The sequence below is a fragment of the Ambystoma mexicanum genome, chromosome 10 (genome assembly GCF_040938575.1).
Source record: "Ambystoma mexicanum isolate Mex_15411 chromosome 10, UKY_AmexF1_1, whole genome shotgun sequence".
Classification (NCBI taxonomy): Eukaryota; Metazoa; Chordata; class Amphibia; order Caudata; family Ambystomatidae; genus Ambystoma; species Ambystoma mexicanum.
In genome coordinates, this window is record NC_090932.1 from 845,038,731 (window position 1) to 845,058,459 (window position 19,729).

The 19,729-nt window shown below is 46.6% G+C and overlaps 1 protein-coding gene across 1 annotated transcript in view; it reads right to left on the reverse strand.

The window, feature by feature from the left end:
- WDR49 (WD repeat domain 49) overlaps positions 1–19,729 on the reverse strand; it is a 723,235-nt gene that overhangs the window by 281,851 nt on the left and 421,655 nt on the right. The gene's annotated exons all lie outside the window — the stretch shown is intronic.

Sequence of the window (19,729 nt, forward strand, 5' to 3'; positions counted from 1 at the left end):
TTTACTAGGCCTTGTGTCATTCAGATCACGCAAGTGCAGGGAAGCGGAAAGGGAGAAGTGCCAAAGGTGGGGGGAGGGAGAAGTGCCAGTGGGGGGTGGGGAGTGCAAGTAGTCAAAAATGCTAAATAGTTCATCGATTATATAATACAAAGAACACTTCAAAAGCTGCTATTTCTTGATCTAGGACAGTGATATGGGTCTGAATTAAAGGGCAGTGTTAGGTAAGAATTGGTGCAGTCACACTGTGTGAGACTACACAACACTTACCTGCGTGGTATTAGGTAACCCACACCTTTTGGTAGAGGTCTGTACTACACAAATTGGTAGTGTGACTGAGCATTCAGACCTATATCAAGAGGGCTAAATGTGAGCTGTAGAGCCATAACAATGAAATTCCTCAATACAAGTAACCAAGTAACACTTACACTCAAGGTTCCAGCTATAAATATTTATTTATTTAACATCAAGTTTTAAATAAGCATTCTTTAAAAAGGCCTTTTGTGTAATAATGAAAATATATACTTTAAAAATACTTTCAGAATCAGAACAAGTTAGTGGATAATCTTTAGATATGCTTCTAACACAATTCCTACACCCTGAGGAGACTTCAATCACAAGGATAATAATGGCATTTGCAGATTCTGAGGTTGCAGAAAGGAAAGGTTTAAGGAAGGAAAAGGTTAAACAGGTTCTCAGTAAATGTGAGGACATTTAAAAATCATCCGATGAAATATAGACAAGCCTTTCCCAGCAATAACAGTCTATAACAAGTTGCCACCTATGTGGTACAAACAATATCAAAGTCAATGGGCTAGAAGAGTCTGAAGGGAGCCAGGACAGCCAAAGTCAATTTGAAACAGTTTATGGAGCTGAGGCACTTCTTAGAATCAATGTCTTGCACAAAGTTAGAGAATTTGTAGAAACTCACTTGTAGGGTCACAAGCTGTTAAGCCTGTGAAAAAAGAGTTGGAATCAACTCTAACAGTAAGCCACTGTAATTCTCAACTGAGAAAAGCACAGCTAAAAGACAATGGCCCTCATTACGACCCTGGCGGAGAGGGGTTTACGCCAGCGTAATGCATGGCGTACCTCTCCGCCAGAGTACGACTTTCCGTAGCGCCATGGTGATTTTTACGCCCGGATTTTCCGGGCGGAAAAATCCATGGCGCTACGGGACCTCTTGTTAATTACGCCACCGTAATCTACGGTGGTGTAATTAACGCCTTCCCCACTCCCATTATACCCTATGGGGCAAAAATGGGAATGGGGAAGGGTAAATGGGGATTGGGGACTTACCGCCCCGCCAAGGTCGGAATGGGGTGGTAAGTCCGCCAACCCCCATGGCGGAGTTGGCAGCTCTGCGCCATGGTCCATGGTGCAAATTGCACCATGGACCTCCACCAGGGTCGTAATGAGGGCCAATGAGGTAGGTACCCCAAGTCTAAACAGTACCTCTGGTTTGAAGAAGAGTGGTCCAGCTGGATTCTGCCTTGCTACAGCGGTGCAGACCCGGTGTTCCTGACACTCAGTCGTGGGGACAAAAGGGAGGACGTCTGGAGGGCTCCTGCGGTGGTACTTGGGAGGTCGTCGGCAGCTACAGGCTCTTTTCGGTTCAGCGGCACTTTGCGGTTTCAGCGTTTAGTAAACAGCACCATCGCAGATCTCGAATACCGGTTGGGCTTCCTTCACCCCTTGGGTCCTGCAATTTGACGAGGGGACTCGAGCTCTGGTCGTCCTGCTTCTAGAGGGTCCTTAGGAGACTCCTGGAGCTTCTGGCCGGATTTCAGACGTTGCCCTCGACTACAGATTTCTCGACCCCTGGTTCTCGGTTAATGCAGCAGCAAAGAAGTACAGCCAGTCATGGATGATGGTCCAGTGGAGTTTGTCTCGGGGTTAGTTGGTCCCACTAACCCAAGGGAAGAAGTCATCCCTTCCGGAGCTTCTCTGTCGAATTGAAAAAGGAGTTGCAGTGCAGCAGCAGGGCTTCACCCGACAATTCAAAGGTCCAGGAGGATGCAGCAAGCTTCGTTCCCGGTTTCATCGTCGGGTATTCCTCCCAGTGGTCGACTCTGCCCCTACTCTCAAAATCCTCGCCTTTTAAGCAGGTTTCTCCCATTCACATTCATGCACAGTCTAGGCTGTCAATCACACAGCAGGGTGGCTGTCCTAAAAGGACCGCTAGCCAGCCAATCAGGACTGGTTGCATTCCGGCACTACTAGAGACAAAGGACAAGGGGGTTTCGGGAACCTCCCTCCTGGTTGCTGTCCTTTTTCCCTACTTAAGGAGCCCTCCAGCCTCTTTTCCTTTGTAGATGGGGAGCAGGTGCAAGTGGATCTAGGTCACCTGGCCTAAGCCCCGCCCACCTGGTACTTCTTGGTTGCAGCTCTTTTTCCCCACTTAGCAAGCCCCGCCCACCTGGTTCCTTCCTGGTTGATGCTCTTTTTCCCTACTTAAGGAGCCCTCCAGCCTCTTTTCCTTTGCAGATGGGGAGCAGGTGCAAATGGATCTAGGTCACATGGCCTAAGTACCACCCACCTTCTTAGCCCTGCCTCTTCCTTCCTGCTCTTAACTCAAGGGCGTCTCTCGCCCGGGTGCCCGAAGTGAAAGGCAAACAAAGAAAAGGGAAATTCCTGTTTGGACCTGTTCAGACCAGGAGGACCCAGGGCCCGACCCCCTGCTCAGACAGCAGGTAAGTATGCACCAACATGTGTTTACTCCCTCGGTCCCCACAGGCCATCCCCAACCCCTTTAGTCCCCCTGTGATGTTCCCTTGTGCCCCCCTTCTTGCACACAGGTGTTACCTGTTATGCATGATTCTTCTACCCTGCTCCCCCTCTCTCTACCCCTCCAGCCTGCTTCTGCAGGAGTCTGTCCTGATACATTCTGGTTTCACCATCAATGTCTTGTGGCCAATGCTGGATTTGACTTTTATGGACTTCATTGATTCACGGTGCGTCACCCTTTCTCAACTCTCATGCTGGACTTACTTTGCACCTTGTACTCATGGTGGCCCTGAATCATGCTGTTCCCATCTTCATCTTGTATCCTGTCTTGCAACATTATGTGTTACTGCTGACTTCTGCAATTGTATTCACTCTCCCCTCTTGCTTCTCCACTCTTTTTGACAGTTTACTCTCTGTTATCTCCTCCTCTCCCTTTCTCCCTTTTCTTATCTCCTCCCCTCGTCCCCTTACTTTCTTCTATGCACTTACTCTATCAGAATTGTCCCTGGATTTAGTATGATAGCAACCTTGTCTGTCTCCTCCTCCCTCCCCTTACTTGCCCCCCCCCTCCAGCACTATCTGAAATGTCGGCAGGTCTAGTACGATAGTCACTTGTTTTGTTCCTCCCCTCCCTTTCTTCACCCCTCTTCCTCACCTTTTGTTTTGCTCCAGCTCGACCTGAAATGTTGTCAGGCCTAGTATGGTAGTCGCCTGTCTGTTTCCATTTCCTTCCCACTCTCCCCTCCCTTCCTTATCTATGTCTTAGCACTTGCACTATGTGAAATGTCGTCAGGCCGAGTACGATAGTTAATTTCACATCCTTACTGTTCATGGCCTGTAAGTATGTTATTGTATTTTCCCTTGTTCCTTCCCTTGCCGTGAAGTTTTTTGAACCACATTGTGTATAGGTGCTATATAAATAAACTATCATATCATATCATGCCTTCCCAGACACACTGGAGGCAGAGGCGGGCTTCAGGGGTGAAGCTTGCCAAAGGCAAAAATGAACAAAGGGCTCAAACCTGGCTCAATGCACAAAGTAAAACCCAAGAAAGACCTCACAAATAGAAAATGGTGAAAAAAGAAGACTGGTGCCATTTTGATGAAATGGTCACCCATGGGTGCTTTACTGCAGCTGAGGATTCAGCCTGCGGTAGAAAAGCACAATTGTAGGAAAATTAAACCACTGCCACCAGCCCTAGTGGTGAGGGTACCATAAACAATGTTACATGAGAATGTAGGATAAGGGGCTACTAGGTAAACCCCCAGCACTCCACATAAGATGGGGTGTGCTGGACCTACAAAGAGAAAAGGTAAGTAAAGTCAGTTTCACTTACTATTCTTGGGAACAGTAGTTCACACAAGAAAAGGTATTTGAACCTTATGAGAAATCTAAAGGATTTCTCAGAGACACTGCACTGAAGATGCTGTGTGTCCCCATTCAAAAAGTAGATGCCTATGGAGTTTGTCAGACTCCAAAAACAGTGGAAACACATAATCCAAATCAAGTCAAAACACATGAGAGAGTGAGAAAAAGCCTACACTCACTCCAGGGTTAAAATGAAAAAGTCCTAAAGTCCAGCAAAAGAGCTGGGGGTCTCTAAGGTTGAAGGGAATTTACACAGAAATTAGAATTCTCGCTAAAAGGCACCCCAGCACATTTTGGAGGATACGTTTCAAGGTGGATGCTGGGCATCGCTACCTCTAGTTCCATACAAACTATCCATTTGGAGCTAGGTATTTCATAAGCAAGCGATTTGATTTCTGCAAAGCCACTGGAACTATGGGCTAACAATGGGCAATTAACATGCTTTCCTCACATTTCACATTTTGTAGGATCTTGTTTTTAGTGATATTATGAGGAAGGTTTCCCAGATAACACACATTAAGTAGAATTTTAAATTATTTAAATTGAAACATAGGCTTAATAATCCAAAATGAATGCCTTCATGCTAAATATGTAGAAGAGGCACATAATCAGCAGGGTCTTCTGAGAGCTGGTCTGGAATAACCCTTTTTGACAGTAAGGTCTACTTGCCTATATGACCCCTAAACGCCCTATATGTCATGGGTCTGCCATTGCAGAGTTAGAATGCTCCTTACGAGATTTCAATTGGGTGCTCTCCCTCTTGCCACCCTCTTTAAGAAAGGTACGGTATATTACAGGCCCAAGCGAAGCAAGGGCCTTAATGTTAGCCCCCGGGCATTATCAGACCTGGTAATGCCCCCGCCTGGATGGGTTTGTTGCTTTATTATAGTTACCATAGCTGACTGTCAAAAAGGATTATTCCAAAGCAGCTCTCAGGAGATCCTGCTGGTTATTTCCAGAAGCCCATAAAATGATTTTGATCTTCCAGCAGGTCAGCATCAATCATGCCATCAAACCACAAGTGCCAAGGGTTGTAAGCAATGTTCAATAGAACAGTGTAACTCTTAACAATCCATTCACTACAGGTCCAAAAGTTAGCGGTATACCATTCCGAAATAGGCTACCAACATACATGATATATGGGACCATGTGTTGAAGGACATGCACTGCTTGATAACTATTGCTTGCAGAAAGATGACCAACCAAGCTAGGCCTCCAGTTCTGAAATGTAGAAATACCACACAGAGACCCAATTTAAAGCTGGAATTCTTGTAGATTACACACATCACATTTTATGCTTTCCACACCCACCCTCTGACCAGAGACGTCATAACACCAAAATGCCAGGGGTAGCGGAAGTGACATCACAGGACCCTTGACCTCCTGATGACATCACAGGAAGTGATGTAATTTGACCCCGAACCAAAGTGACATCACAGGAAGTGATGGCAAATGACCTTCAGATGTTTTAGATGCATCTAGCACTCGTGTTTCCAGGTGCTCTCATTTCAGCCAGATGCAAGAACCAAGGCACAGAGGGTGGCATGATTTGTCCACGATTGCACATTTGGGCAATGCCATTTTCCAGATTCGACGTGAGACCGATATGTAAAACATACATCATGCAGTATTTCTAACAGGGTAACCAAAATCTGTAACGCAGGCTACAGCTAGTGCATGAAACATCTATAGATCAATGGACACAGAAGTACGTGCTATCTGTGATGTTGCTGTGTTACACAAGCAAAAAAAGCACTGACCTGGGGAGGCGTGCGCTGCTGTTTAACCAGGAGAAAAATGCTGCACGAGCAAGGCCTGAAAATTAAATCATTGACCAGGATTTAGTATCAACAAAATTCCCTGGATATAAATCTATATATGATTCAGCTTCCACTACGATAGAAGAAAGCTATTCGACTGGTCTGGATGCACAGAGGGGAGTGCACCTGATAATGTTATATATAATGTTATATCTGGAGTATAATACCTAGGAAAGTTTCTTTGAATATACCCAAGAGCCCCCATAGTTTGTATTATCTAAGCGTAATAGATGCCAGAGGACTTAAAAAAAAAACACCATTTAATGTAATATCGTTGCTGCACACATAAATTCATAGCACCACACAATTCAAAACACCCACAAGTTGCTTCTCACCCGGGGACTCACAGACAGACTTCAAGGCGCACACTGCACACTACCCCTTTGTCAGACCCACTGTGAGCCATGCTGTGGGCCCCCCCCAAGCTCCTTAATAAAACACAGAGCATGCCACACCCCGGGCCTGTCCGGACCACCACCTGTGCGGAATGTCCATGATGATTATGCCGCTGCAGGGGCATGCACTACTGCAAGTAAAAGAAGTATGTATTTTTTTTCAATCAAAGCTTAAATCTTTAACGTAACATAGAGAGAATGGGGCGTTGCCTGGTCCACAAATACAACAGCCACCAGCGGTGGTTGGTATGTTGTTTTTTTGAAGGGTGTAAGTATTTGCCACATGTATGTGATTGCGACTGAGCATAGCGAGGGAGCCCGAACTAATGAAAATGGGTTGGGGGATTGCGGGGGAATCTTCTCAATAATGGGTTAAAATGGTGCATTACAAAGCAAACTTTCTGTGAAAATGTGGATAAAAGGCCAACAATGTGGATAAAAGACCCAACACTCGGTTTTGTAGGGTGTAGGTTAATCATGAAAAAAGTACAATAGTTGCAAGTGACCAAAAGTGTACAGGGCATTTCCCAATGTATTATCATGCTGGTCCCTGCAATATATGCATAAAAAACATTTGTATGCTGGCTGTGCCCATACATTTCCATGCTGGCTCCACCAAAATATGCTAGTATTCCCATATAAAACCATACTTATGTTCGCTTTAAGATGTTTTTCTATAGTATCATTACTGGCATTGGGCACAAAACTGGCTCTGCCAATATATGCCAGTACTACTACGTAGGTACATACTCCTGTTGGTTTGGCCATTGAAAGTGACATGTCACAATAAGAAAACCTGTCTAAACTGGTTCCAATGTGAGCCAGTCTAGACCCATAAGAACACTTATTTTACTTGATTCATCATAGATGCTCTGTTAATAAAATGTCATGCCACAGTGAAGAATATACAGGCTGCTATGCCAAAACATCAGTCTAGCGAGGTAACAATACTTATCATGGTTGCTTTTTTAAAGATGCTGAGTAATAAATGTCATGCCACAGTAAGCAATGGCTAGACTGACTGCACCAAAATGCCATTCTAGTCAGGGAATGGCACACATGAACTTGCCTTTGCCCAAAAATAGCAGTAAAACATGCAAAGTCAAAAAATGATGTGGCAAAAATGCTCCCGAGATCCCCAGTCTCCCAGGCCCTTACACACACATGCATCCCCTGTCACCCCCAGTCACTCACCCATACTTCTCCTCTCGCACTCTCTCACACTGGATTCACCACACAGGCACACACCAAACCCCACCCAGAACATTCAGACAAACACTAACACATGTATGCTCATTCACCCACCAGTCAGTCACTCACACCTTCTCTTACATGCATGCACTCATTGCATTCTCTACACAGGCGTCCACCCACCCAGAACATTAAAAAAACCTGCCATCACATTCATACTCATTCTCCCACCAGTCACTCATAAACACATTCTCTTACATCCACTCATTGCATTCTCTACACAGGCACACACCCATCCACGCATTGAATTCTCTACACAGCCACACACCCACCCACCCAAACATTCAAAAACTCACATCACACCACTTTTCATTCACCCACGAGTCACTCACAACTTCTCTTACATCCACTCATTGCATTCTCTACACAGGCACACACCCACTCACGCCAGAACATTCAAAAACACACATCACATCACTTCTCATTCACCCACCATTCACATACATCCATCTGACATGCATTTCACACATGCAAAATACACATCATATTACAAAAAAATAGCCTTCTTACCTTTTTCTTGCAGCTTCGGTCCATCCTTCTAGGCCCTTTGGCTCCTCCCTGCTGCTCACAAACAGGAACCAGGAAGCTGCGAGAGCTTCCTGGTTCCTGTATGTGAGCTGCAAGGAAGCCAAGCGAGAAGGGGTTGGAGCTGAACGTGGCATGTGACATTTGCCACATGTGTGTCACGTCAGATCCAACCCCTACTGAGTTCCTCCCCGGCCCAGCCTTCACCCTGATAGGTGAGGACTGGGCCAGGTACCCACCCGACCTGGTGTGGTGGGCACCCCCGCTCCCTGGGAGGATCAGTTACACCAGGAGCACCAGTTTTTTGGGGGCAAAAAATTATTATTTTTAAAAGGTTGGAGTCACAAGGGAGTCCCAGGGGTTGCAACTGTGGCCCCCAGCGTTCGCAGTTGCGACCCCTGTTGACCCCCAAATGACATCCGTGCCCCTGACAAACTCTCCATGGTGCCTTTCATTTTTTCTTTACCTTCTCTAGCAACATTTCCACCTCTACCAGCACCACATGACCCAGTGAGAGAAATGGAAAGAGTGAGAAAGAGTGAGAAAGAAAGACAGAGAAAAAGAGAAAGAGGAACATATGCATGGGGAAATAAAAAGATATATGAAATGATACAGAGCAGGGTGGATGAGAGAAACTGACTGAGAGACTGTGCCTGAGAGACTACCTATGAGAAATGAAAAAGTATTAAGATGAAGGAGTTGGATGAAGAACTCGGACCTGGGCTAAGTATCATGATGGGGACTACAGAGAAGGATGCGGAATAAGGACTGGAATAAGGTGAAGGACTAGGACTAAGCAGCAGGACTACGATGAAGGACAAGGACTAGGATGAAAGACTAGAACAAAGGTCAAGGGCTAGAAGGAATGTGCAGTCCTTGGCTGAAGGAGAAGGACTGGTGTGAATGAGTAGGACCAGGACGAAGGAAAGAGAGTAAGATTAGCCTGAAAGAGAAGGAGGATCCTGGGACAAAGGAGAAGATCTGGGATGAAGAAGAAGGGAAGGGATGAAGGATGAGACAGTAGAATGAAGAAGCATGAATGGGACTAATGAGAATGAATGGCATGCAGGAGGAGAACTGAGTGGATGTCACGTCCCCCGGTTTCTTAGGGTATTCTTATGCCCAGGGGAGAAGCCCGTGGCGTTTAACTTGGCGTTTGCGGCAACGCCGACGCCACCGCCGGTAATCAACTACATCTCCCAAGAGGACGATGCCCGCCAGGAACCTTTGGAACGCTTTCTACTTCTTTTTGCGTGCGTTCCACGCCTCGATTGCATTTCACTTCCTATAATTGGCCACGCCCCCAACAAGCCGGTGCTCCTAAACCATTGCGTTACGTGAGCTACGCTCTTGGATTAAGTTCCTTCTCCCCTTTTTTCCTTGCCTTTCTGGTTCCTGAAATTCTATGCTTACCTTGGACTTTGGACCTTTGTTATCGTCTCCTTGGTTCTGCCTTAGACCTTTGTTTGATCAACTCCCCTGCTCGACCACGGAATACACCTCGGACTGATTTTGGATTCTGCTTCTCATCTCTGGTTTCCGGCCCCCTTCAACCCCGTAGTCTTCAAATCACTCCTGGCCACCCGCTCCCCGAGTGGAGAACCTCACTTCTTGGTTATTGTTGGGACGCTTTGCTGTGCTCATCATTTGTGGGATTATTTGGGACGCTTTGCTGTGCTCATCATTTGTGGGATTTTTTGGGACGCTTTGCTGTGCTCATCATTTACTCCGCCCCCTTGGATCTTGAGACACTTGGCTTCACTCCTTGGATAGTGGGACGCTCTGCTGTTTTCTTTGCCTATTTGCTCTTGGAACATTTGACTTTGTTTTCACTCATTGGAATGGGGGACACTCTACTGTTGACATCACCAATCCATCATTGAGGGAAGTCTATGGTCCCCCTTCATTCTAGCCCTGACCTTCACGCACTCCCATTCTTGTGTATTGTCACAAGTAGGTGTTCCGCTGAAGGAAAAGAATACACAGGTAAGCTTGTGGGGCTCGGAGGGGGTAGAGGGACTGGAATTGTCAACAAACGGTATGTAATATTTGCTTTGTTTGTTTTCTTCCCTCTAGCTCCGCTGTGCGTTCTGCCTTTTTGCCTGAGCCCTTGGCCTGACAGGTGTTTCTTTTCCCTGCAAGCTGTGCTCTCAGGAAGGAAGTCTGGATTACTTTAGCGGCATCTAACCCAAGTGATTCCTCAGACTCATCGTGGAACCCTCGATTCGCGACAGATTTAGGAGCCTAATACTGGTGCCTGTCTGTCCGAGATCGATCCTAATGCAGATCCTATGGCTGCTATGATGCAAGCCTTTACCACGTTACGCACAGACATGGCAGCAGCACATGCCGCTTTGCACCAACGCATGGATGTCATGCAAAGCTTTGTGCAACCCTTGCCGGTGGATGAGGAGTTTGGGGATGTTCCCGCTCCTGTACCACCACCAGTTCCTCCGACACCCCTAGCCCCTGTGGTGTTGCCGGGTCCTTTTCCATTGGCACCACCGGAACGCTTCACGGGAGACCCAAAAACGTATAGGACATTTGTCAATCAATGTCGTTTACATTTCCTATGCCGTCCCTTGGCATTTCCTAATTCTGAAACAAAAGCAGCTTTTGTGCTCTCTCATCTAGGGGGTATGGCTGCGGCCTGGGCAAATCCGTTGTTGGAGTCCAATGACCCGGTCTTGTACGATTTCGATGCCCTACTAGTCGCCATGAATCTGGTCTTTGACACCAGATATAAGGCTCAGGCTTCGGATTTAGAGTTTTTGGCAATATCCCAGGGGAAACAACCTCTTTTGGCGTATTTAGCCCGATTCAATCAGCTGGCCGCAGAAACCTCTTGGCCTGAATCAAAAAAGGCGGCAGTCTTCTATAAGGGGTTATCAGACGAACTTAAGGACGCATTGTCCGTTGTCCCTTCTATCCCTTCCGTATTTCCTGAATTGCTTGATTTGGTGTTACAGGTCGATGCTCGGATGCAACAAAGGCGTGGAGAACGCCGTCACCTTGAGCCTCGCCCTGGCAGATCCGAATTAGGATCTTCTCCAACCTCTGGAGAGGTAGAACCCATGCAAATTGGGGCAGTAAAAGGTCCCCTCTCAAAAGCAGAGAGGGAGAGAAGAATGCAAAACAATCTGTGTCTGTATTGTGGACAAACGGGACATTTCATTCGTGTCTGCCCTAAACGCCCTGTTAAACGGGCAGGAAACACCACGACCCGTCCCTAAATCGAGCCGACGTGACGGGTCAGCCTTCCAATGGCTCATTCCTTCAAACAGCTGCCGCGCACATATATTTGGATATGTCTTTTATGTTGCCCAATTCTCAAGTCTTTTCTAGTCCAGTCATGATAGATTCCGGGGCAACAGGTAATTATATGGATGAACATCTGGCAGCAACCTATGGTATCCCGGTAGACCCTAAGGAGACACCAGAACTAGTCTATGCAGTAGACGGCTCCTGTTTGGTTTCGGGTCATGTTGTGAAACAAACACAACCCTTGCGGATGAGCACAACGGAAGGGCATGCTGAATACCTGTCCTTCGATCTCATTTCCACACCACAATTTGGGGTCATCTTGGGCCTCCCATGGTTGCGTAAACATAACCCTATCATTGATTGGGTGGAGCAAACAGTGCTTTTTTCTTCTCCCCTGTGTTTGAAGGACTGCTTTCCACTTCACGGGACATCTCACCCATCTCCATGTAAGGCTCTGATTTCAAGTATCCTCACTTGTAATGCTACTACTAGGATGACGGTGGAAATTCCTTCTGCATATCAGGACCTGATGGAAGTGTTTGACAAAGGTTTGTCTGAACAACTGCCGCCACATCGGGAATATGACTGTCCGATTGATTTGATACCCAATGCCATTCTCCCCCACGGAAGGATATATTCTTTGGCACGGCCTGAGGAAGAACTCCTAAAGGAGTACGTTGAGAAATCTCTGAGATTGGGCCATATAAGGCCTTCCCGTTCTCCAGCTGCTTCTCCGATTTTTTTTGTCCCAAAAAAGGAAGGGGATCTCCGGCCTTGTGTAGATTATCGTACACTTAATGCTGTGACAATAAAAAACCAGTACCCATTACCCCTCATTTCGGAGTTGTTGGATCGTCTCTCTACCGCCAAACTCTTTACGAAACTAGATCTAAGGGGGGCCTACAATCTGGTGAGAGTGCGTGCGGGCGACGAGTGGAAGACTGCCTTCAAGTGCAAATACGGCCTTTTTGAATACCTAGTAATGCCGTTTGGTCTATGTAACGCCCCCGCAACCTTCCAACACTTTGTCAATGACATCTTCCGAGACCTGTTGGATGTTTTTGTTGTGATATATCTGGATGATATATTAATATTCTCAGAAACGTTATCACAACATGAGAACCATGTCCGGACGGTGTTACTCCGTCTTCGGGAACATGGGTTATATGCAAAGGCTGAAAAATGCGTCTTTCATGTTTCCTCTGTGGAGTTTCTAGGATTCGTGATATCCTCTCAGGGTGTTCACATGCATGATGCAAAGATACGAGCAGTCCTTGATTGGCCTGCTCCGACTTCGCTTAAGGGTTTACAATCTTTCCTAGGATTTGCTAACTTTTATAGACGCTTTATTGCATCCTTTTCAGCCATTGTAGTCCCATTGACACGCCTTACCAGTCCTTCAGTTCCCTTTTGTTGGGACATTCAGGCTCAGGACGCCTTTCAGGCCTTGAAAGAGGCGTTCACTACGGCTCCGGTCTTGCTACATCCAAACCCCCTATTACCTTTCATCATCGAAGCTGATGCCTCTGCCCTTGCCCTTGGGGCGATCTTATCTCAGAAATGCCCCACGACTCGGCAACTACACCCAGTAGCCTTCTTTTCCAGGAAATTGACTTCTCCGGAGAAACATTATACTATAATGGAACGTGAGCTATTGGCTATTCGAGCTGCCTTTAAGGAGTGGAGACACCATCTACTGGGGGGTCGACACCCTGTCACGGTTTACACGGACCACCGTAACCTACAAGCTCTATCCACGGTGAAATGTACCAACTCTAGACAAATCAGATGGCATTTGTTTTTTGCACAATTCAATTTCACGGTTTCTTATCGACCGGGCCCCTTGCATGGCAAGGCCGATGCACTTTCTCGTATCGGAGTTGATATCCCCTTCGAGGAGACAGTCCTTCCTGTTTTGCCACACAACACGGTTGTGTGTGTCTGTGCTGCAACCGGTTCCTTATTAGAACGGATCCGTCACTGGGCTGCTGACCATGGGGAGGTACTTCAAGGGCTAAAAGCACAATTGATATCGGGATTACCTTACGTACAGGAACGTCTATATATCCCTGATGCTCGGACCCGCTTACAGGCCCTAAACTGGTCCCATGATACACGCCTGGCGGCCCATCCAGGACAAACTAAGACAGCTGATCTACTCCTCCGGTGGTGTTGGTGGCCCAATATGAAACGGGATGTGGCAGACTATGTATCTAAATGTGCCGTCTGTACACAATGCAAAACGGTGCCTGGAAAACCGGTGGGGCTTCTCCAGAAAATGCCCATCCCATCACGCCCATGGCACACTGTGTCACTTGATTTTGTGGTAGAGCTACCACCAGTCCAGGGGTTTACCACTATCTTGGTGGTGGTAGATGCCTTCACCAAGATGGCACGCTTTGTCCCCTGCAATGGTGTTCCTTCTGCTCCTACATTGGCCAAGTTGTTCTTCGAACAGGTGGTTCGCCTATTCGGCCTCCCTCTGATCCTTATCTCAGATCGTGGATCCCAATTCACCTCGCGTTTCTGGCTAGCTCTCACTCCATTTCTTGGCATTGACGTTCGTCTATCCTCAGCATACCATCCTCAGACGGACGGGCAAACAGAACGTCTCAATGCCACAATGGAGCAGTATCTCCGATGTTTGTGTTTACAATATCAGTCGGACTGGCTGTCTGTATTGGGGGCTGCGGAATTCGCTTACAACAATGCCTGCCATGCATCGGCTGGTTGTTCACCCTTCTATGCCATGTATGGTTTACATCCTCGAGTTCTACCATCCACCCTTCCTTCGGTGGCACGAGTACCCGCAACTCAGGCAACAGCCCAGTCCTTACGATCTATCCGTGCCGCTGTGCTTCAGCATCTACACCAAGCACAAGATCGCACGAAACGGAATGCTGATAGGCATCGCAGGACAGCCCCGGAGTATCACCTGGGGGACAAGGTCTGGCTATCCACTGTGCACCTTCGCATACCAGGAAAACGTAAGCTGAATCCCCGCTACGTGGGTCCCTATACCATCACGCGATGCATCAACGCCGTGGCCTATCGTTTAGGCATACCCTCGGCTTGGAAGATCCACCCCGTGTTCCACGTCTCCCTATTACGGCCTTATGTTGCCGGTACGCGTTTGGGTGACCGTCCCGCTCCCGTTGCGATTCAGGGGGAAGAGGAATATGAGGTTCAGGCCATATTGGATACTCGAGTTATCCGGGGCACCCGGCATTATCTAGTAGACTGGAAAGGCTATGGCCCCGAAGATCGTACCTGGGAACCTGCCTCAAATCTTCACGCTCCGCGTCTTTTGCGGGCGTTTCTCCGGTCTAATGGTTCGAGACCCGGGGGAGGCCCATCTTTGAGGAGGGGTACTGTCACGTCCCCCGGTTTCTTAGGGTATTCTTATGCCCAGGGGAGAAGCCCGTGGCGTTTAACTTGGCGTTTGCGGCAACGCCGACGCCACCGCCGGTAATCAACTACATCTCCCAAGAGGACGATGCCCGCCAGGAACCTTTGGAACGCTTTCTACTTCTTTTTGCGTGCGTTCCACGCCTCGATTGCATTTCACTTCCTATAATTGGCCACGCCCCCAACAAGCCGGTGCTCCTAAACCATTGCGTTACGCGAGCTACGCTCTTGGATTAAGTTCCTTCTCCCCTTTTTTCCTTGCCTTTCTGGTTCCTGAAATTCTATGCTTACCTTGGACTTTGGACCTTTGTTATCGTCTCCTTGGTTCTGCCTTAGACCTTTGTTTGATCAACTCCCCTGCTCGACCACGGAATACACCTCGGACTGATTTTGGATTCTGCTTCTCATCTCTGGTTTCCGGCCCCCTTCAACCCCGTAGTCTTCAAATCACTCCTGGCCACCCGCTCCCCGAGTGGAGAACCTCACTTCTTGGTTATTGTTGGGACGCTTTGCTGTGCTCATCATTTGTGGGATTATTTGGGACGCTTTGCTGTGCTCATCATTTGTGGGATTTTTTGGGACGCTTTGCTGTGATCATCATTTACTCCGCCCCCTTGGATCTTGAGACACTTGGCTTTACTCTTTGGATAGTGGGACGCTCTGCTGTTTTCTTTGCCTATTTGCTCTTGGAACATTTGACTTTGTTTTCACTCATTGGAATGGGGGACACTCTACTGTTGACATCACCAATCCATCATTGAGGGAAGTCTATGGTCCCCCTTCATTCTAGCCCTGACCTTCACGCACTCCCATTCTTGTGTATTGTCACAAGTAGGTGTTCCGCTGAAGGAAAAGAATACACAGGTAAGCTTGTGGGGCTCGGAGGGGGTAGAGGGACTGGAATTGTCAACAAACGGTATGTAATATTTGCTTTGTTTGTTTTCTTCCCTCTAGCTCCGCTGTGCGTTCTGCCTTTTTGCCTGAGCCCTTGGCCTGACAGGTGTTTCTTTTCCCTGCAAGCTGTGCTCTCAGGAAGGAAGTCTGGATTACTTTAGCGGCATCTAACCCAAGTGATTCCTCAGACTCATCGTGGAACCCTCGATTCGCGACAGTGGAGGAGAAGGACTCGAAAGCATAGGGAGGACTTGAATGCAGGACTGGGATGTAGAAGTAGGAGAAGGACTTGGACTAAAGAGAAGAATTAGAACATGAGAAGGAGTGGGGTGGGATGAAGAAAAAGGACAAGGACTGAGAGAAAGAAAAGGGAAAAAGGCTAGTATGACGAAGACGGCGAGAAATGTGGAGAAGGACTGGACGTAAGAGATGGTTTGGGATGATGGAAAATCCCTGGGTCAGAGAAGAAGGACTCAGATGAAGGAGAAGGGCTGCAATTGAGAAGAAGGACTGGGATAAAAGAGATGAATTTAGACTAAGGAGTAGAACTGGGATAAGGGAGGAGTGCTGGAATGAAGAAGGAGCACTGGGACTAAAAAGAAATCTGGGGAGAAAGGCAAGGACACAGACTGGTATGAACGAGAAATAGAAGTGATAGGGAATAGAGAAGAAGTTGAACAATTGATGAAGGATAAGGACAGAGATGAAGGGAAGGGAAAGGGTTGAAATGAAGGAGAGGTACAATGTTGGAGACAAAGGAGGAGAAAGACTGGGACGAAGGAGGAGGAGAATGGCTTCAATGAAGGGGATGACCGGGATAAAGAAGAAATGTGAAAAAGTGGAAGGGCTGGGAAGAAAGCAAATCAGAATGATTGGGGTAAAAGACTGCAATGAAGGATAAAAGAGACAGACTCAAAGGGGGCGGACAAGGACTGGGATGATGGAGAAGAAGAATATGGATTGGGATGAAGGAGAAGGACTGGGGTGAAGGAGAAGCAGAAGGATTGGGATTAGGGCGAAGCACTGGGGTGAAAAAGAAGGAGAAAAACTTGGGAGAAGATAAAGAATGGGATGAAGAATAAAAAGTGGGATGAAGGTGAAAAACTGGGTTGAAGGATAGGGAATGAGTGAAAGAGAGGAAGGACCGAGATGAAGGAAAAGGAAGGACTGGGACGAAGCAGCAGCTGAAAGACTAGAATGAAGGACAAGAGCTGGCATGAAGGAGATGGAGGAGTATTGGGATATAGAAGAAGAATTGGGTTGAAGGTTAAAGCCTGGAGCCACAAAGAAGAAAAAAAAGACTGTAATGAAGGAGAAAAAGAAGGACTGCGAGAAATGAGAAGTAGAAGAATTGGAACTAGGGAAAAGGCATGGAACTGAGGAGAAGGACATGGGACGAGAACTAAGGAGGAAAGGTAGTAAAAGAGATAGGTTGAAGGAGTGCATATGGGATGAATTAAAGGGCTGCAATGATGAATTAGGACTGGGACAAAGGAGAATAAGGACCAAGATGAAGGAGGACTGGGGATGAAAGAAAATAAGCAGAAGGTCTGGGATGAAGGAGAGGGGCTGGGATGAACGGAATGTACTGTAATGGAGAAGAAAGAGAATGTCTGGGAAAAGGAGAAAGAGAATAACTGGAGGGAAGGAGAATGACTGGGATGAAGGAGAAAGGGAAGGACTGGAATGAGGAGAAATACAATGATGTAGGTGTAAGACTAGACTGAAAGAGGCCCAGGATGAAAAACAGTGACTAGGACGAAGGAGTGGGACAAGGACAGGATGATGGAGAAGTAGTACTAGGATGCAAGAGAAGAATGGGACAAAACAGGGGGAAAAGGACGAGGATAAATGCAATAGAAAAGGGCAGAGACAAAGGAGAAGAAGAAGGACTGACATGAAGGAAAAGGACTGGGAAAAGGCAAAGGACTGGGACACAGGAGAAGGATTGTGATAAAGGAGAAGAACTAGGATGAAGGGGAATCTGAAGGACTGGTACAACGGAAAAGAAGCAGACAACCTGGCATGAAGGAGAAATAGAAGGACTGGGACAAAGAAAAAGACCTAGGAGAAAGAAGAAGAATTACTTGGAAGAAGGAGAAAGAATGGATGGGATGAAGGAGGACTGGGACAAAAGAAAAAGACAAGGGGCCTCATTACAACCCTGACGTTGGACCATGGTGCTATTAGCCGGATTCCGCCATGGTGGATGGCGGATTTACCGCCCCATTCCAAGGTTGGCGGGGCGGTAAATCCCCATTCACCATGGCCCCTTCCCCATTCCCATTTTTGGCCCATAGGGCTCAATGGGTATGGGGAAGGCGCTAATTACGGCACCGTAAATTACGGTGCTGTAATTAGCACCAAGGTCCCTTAGCGGGTTGGACTTTAACGCCTGCAAAAAGCAGGCATTAAAGTGTGAATCGGGCGTTAAGGGTTTAACGGCGCCGCAGCCTTTTACGGCGCCGTTAAACCCTTAACGCCAGGGTTGTAATGAGGCCCAAGGACTCGAAAAAAGGAGAAGGATTGGGGTGAAAGAGAAGGAAAATGAATTGGATGAAGGAGGACTGGGAATAAGCAGAAGGAGGAGAAAGGCAGGGATGAGAAGAAGACAAAGCTCTGGGAAAAGGGAGAAATAATAAGAAAACGGTCTGGGATTATGTAGAATTATTGGTATGAGGAGAAGGTCTGGTATAAAGGAGAAGAATGAGAACAGACTGGCCATCATGGTGCCTATCGAAAACAAATCCCAGTAATTACAGACAAATATCACTGCTGTACAGCTCAAGTAAAATCTTTGCGTCTTTAATCCACAAAGAAATTGAAGATTGGGAAATGAAAAATTCTATACTCTCAACATTTCAAGTAGATTTTAGGAGGAAACTGGGCACATCACTACATGGAATGGTGTTAAAATGTGAGAAAGTTTTGGCATTGGGGAGAAAGGTCTTGACGATCTATATGACAAGTATAGATCTGCCCAATGCCTTTGATAAAGTCAGTAGAGATTTTCTCTAGCATATCCCAGAGGGACTGCTAAAAGTGATTATGCTCCTATATTCTGATACCAATATACCGGTAAGGCTCAAATCTGAGAGAGACTTATTTATTTATTAAAAGCATATAAAGTGCAACTACGGCCCGAAAGCGTCTAGGTGCTGCTATTGGCCGTACAGAGAAAAAAAACTCATTAATCAGGAATGCACGCTGACAGATTAAAACAGAAAGGGCTTAAATGCCCTTCGGAAGGGAACGTACTCTTCTATGACTCTCAAAGCTGGAGGGAGAAGTCAGTAAATACAGAGGTGGGTATCCGTCAGGGTTCTGTGCTTACTCTGGTCCATTTTAAGTTGTACATAGCTGATGTTATGAATGTGTGGGATAAGGTTAACATCTTTCCCATAGGACTTGCACACTTGTGCCTGAATTGGTCAGCCTATGCAGATGATCTGTACATTTTTTTCGATCAGCGCCCTATTGGCAGAAAAAATCAAAGATCTTCATATTTTCTAGGAAAAGGAAGCCCAAAATGATACGTTGGACGAGATTATCACTTTACGTAAAAATGCACAATCTGCCCCATAATTTCCTATTTAAGGGTCTAAAATGTATGCTTGAGTCAAATCCAATGCGTAGAATAATGAATCTGAGGATTTTAGTAATACATTTTGATGAGTATGGATTTGGGCACTGGATTTGGACACTGCAAGCTTAGCACAAAACACCATGGCAGTACAAAACTATATGAGAGGGACTGGTCCAAAACTTGGGAAACTGTGAATAAATATAAACTGTATAGGGCGGAAAGCCATACCAAAATGCATGATCAGGGCACACTCAAGTACATTTCAAATGACCTGTTTAAGGTTTAGATTAAACTTGGTACATACAAAAGACGTTTTAGGGTACATATGCATTTAGTGAAGGAGCTGCTTCATTGCAGACTTTGTAAGAACATAAAGTGTCAAGAAACAATGAAACAATGAAACACATACTAACAGAACACAGTTGAACATGGGATTTATGGTATTTGTATTTTGCAAGATTTGTACATAGTCACATATGTTTCAGCATCTTGG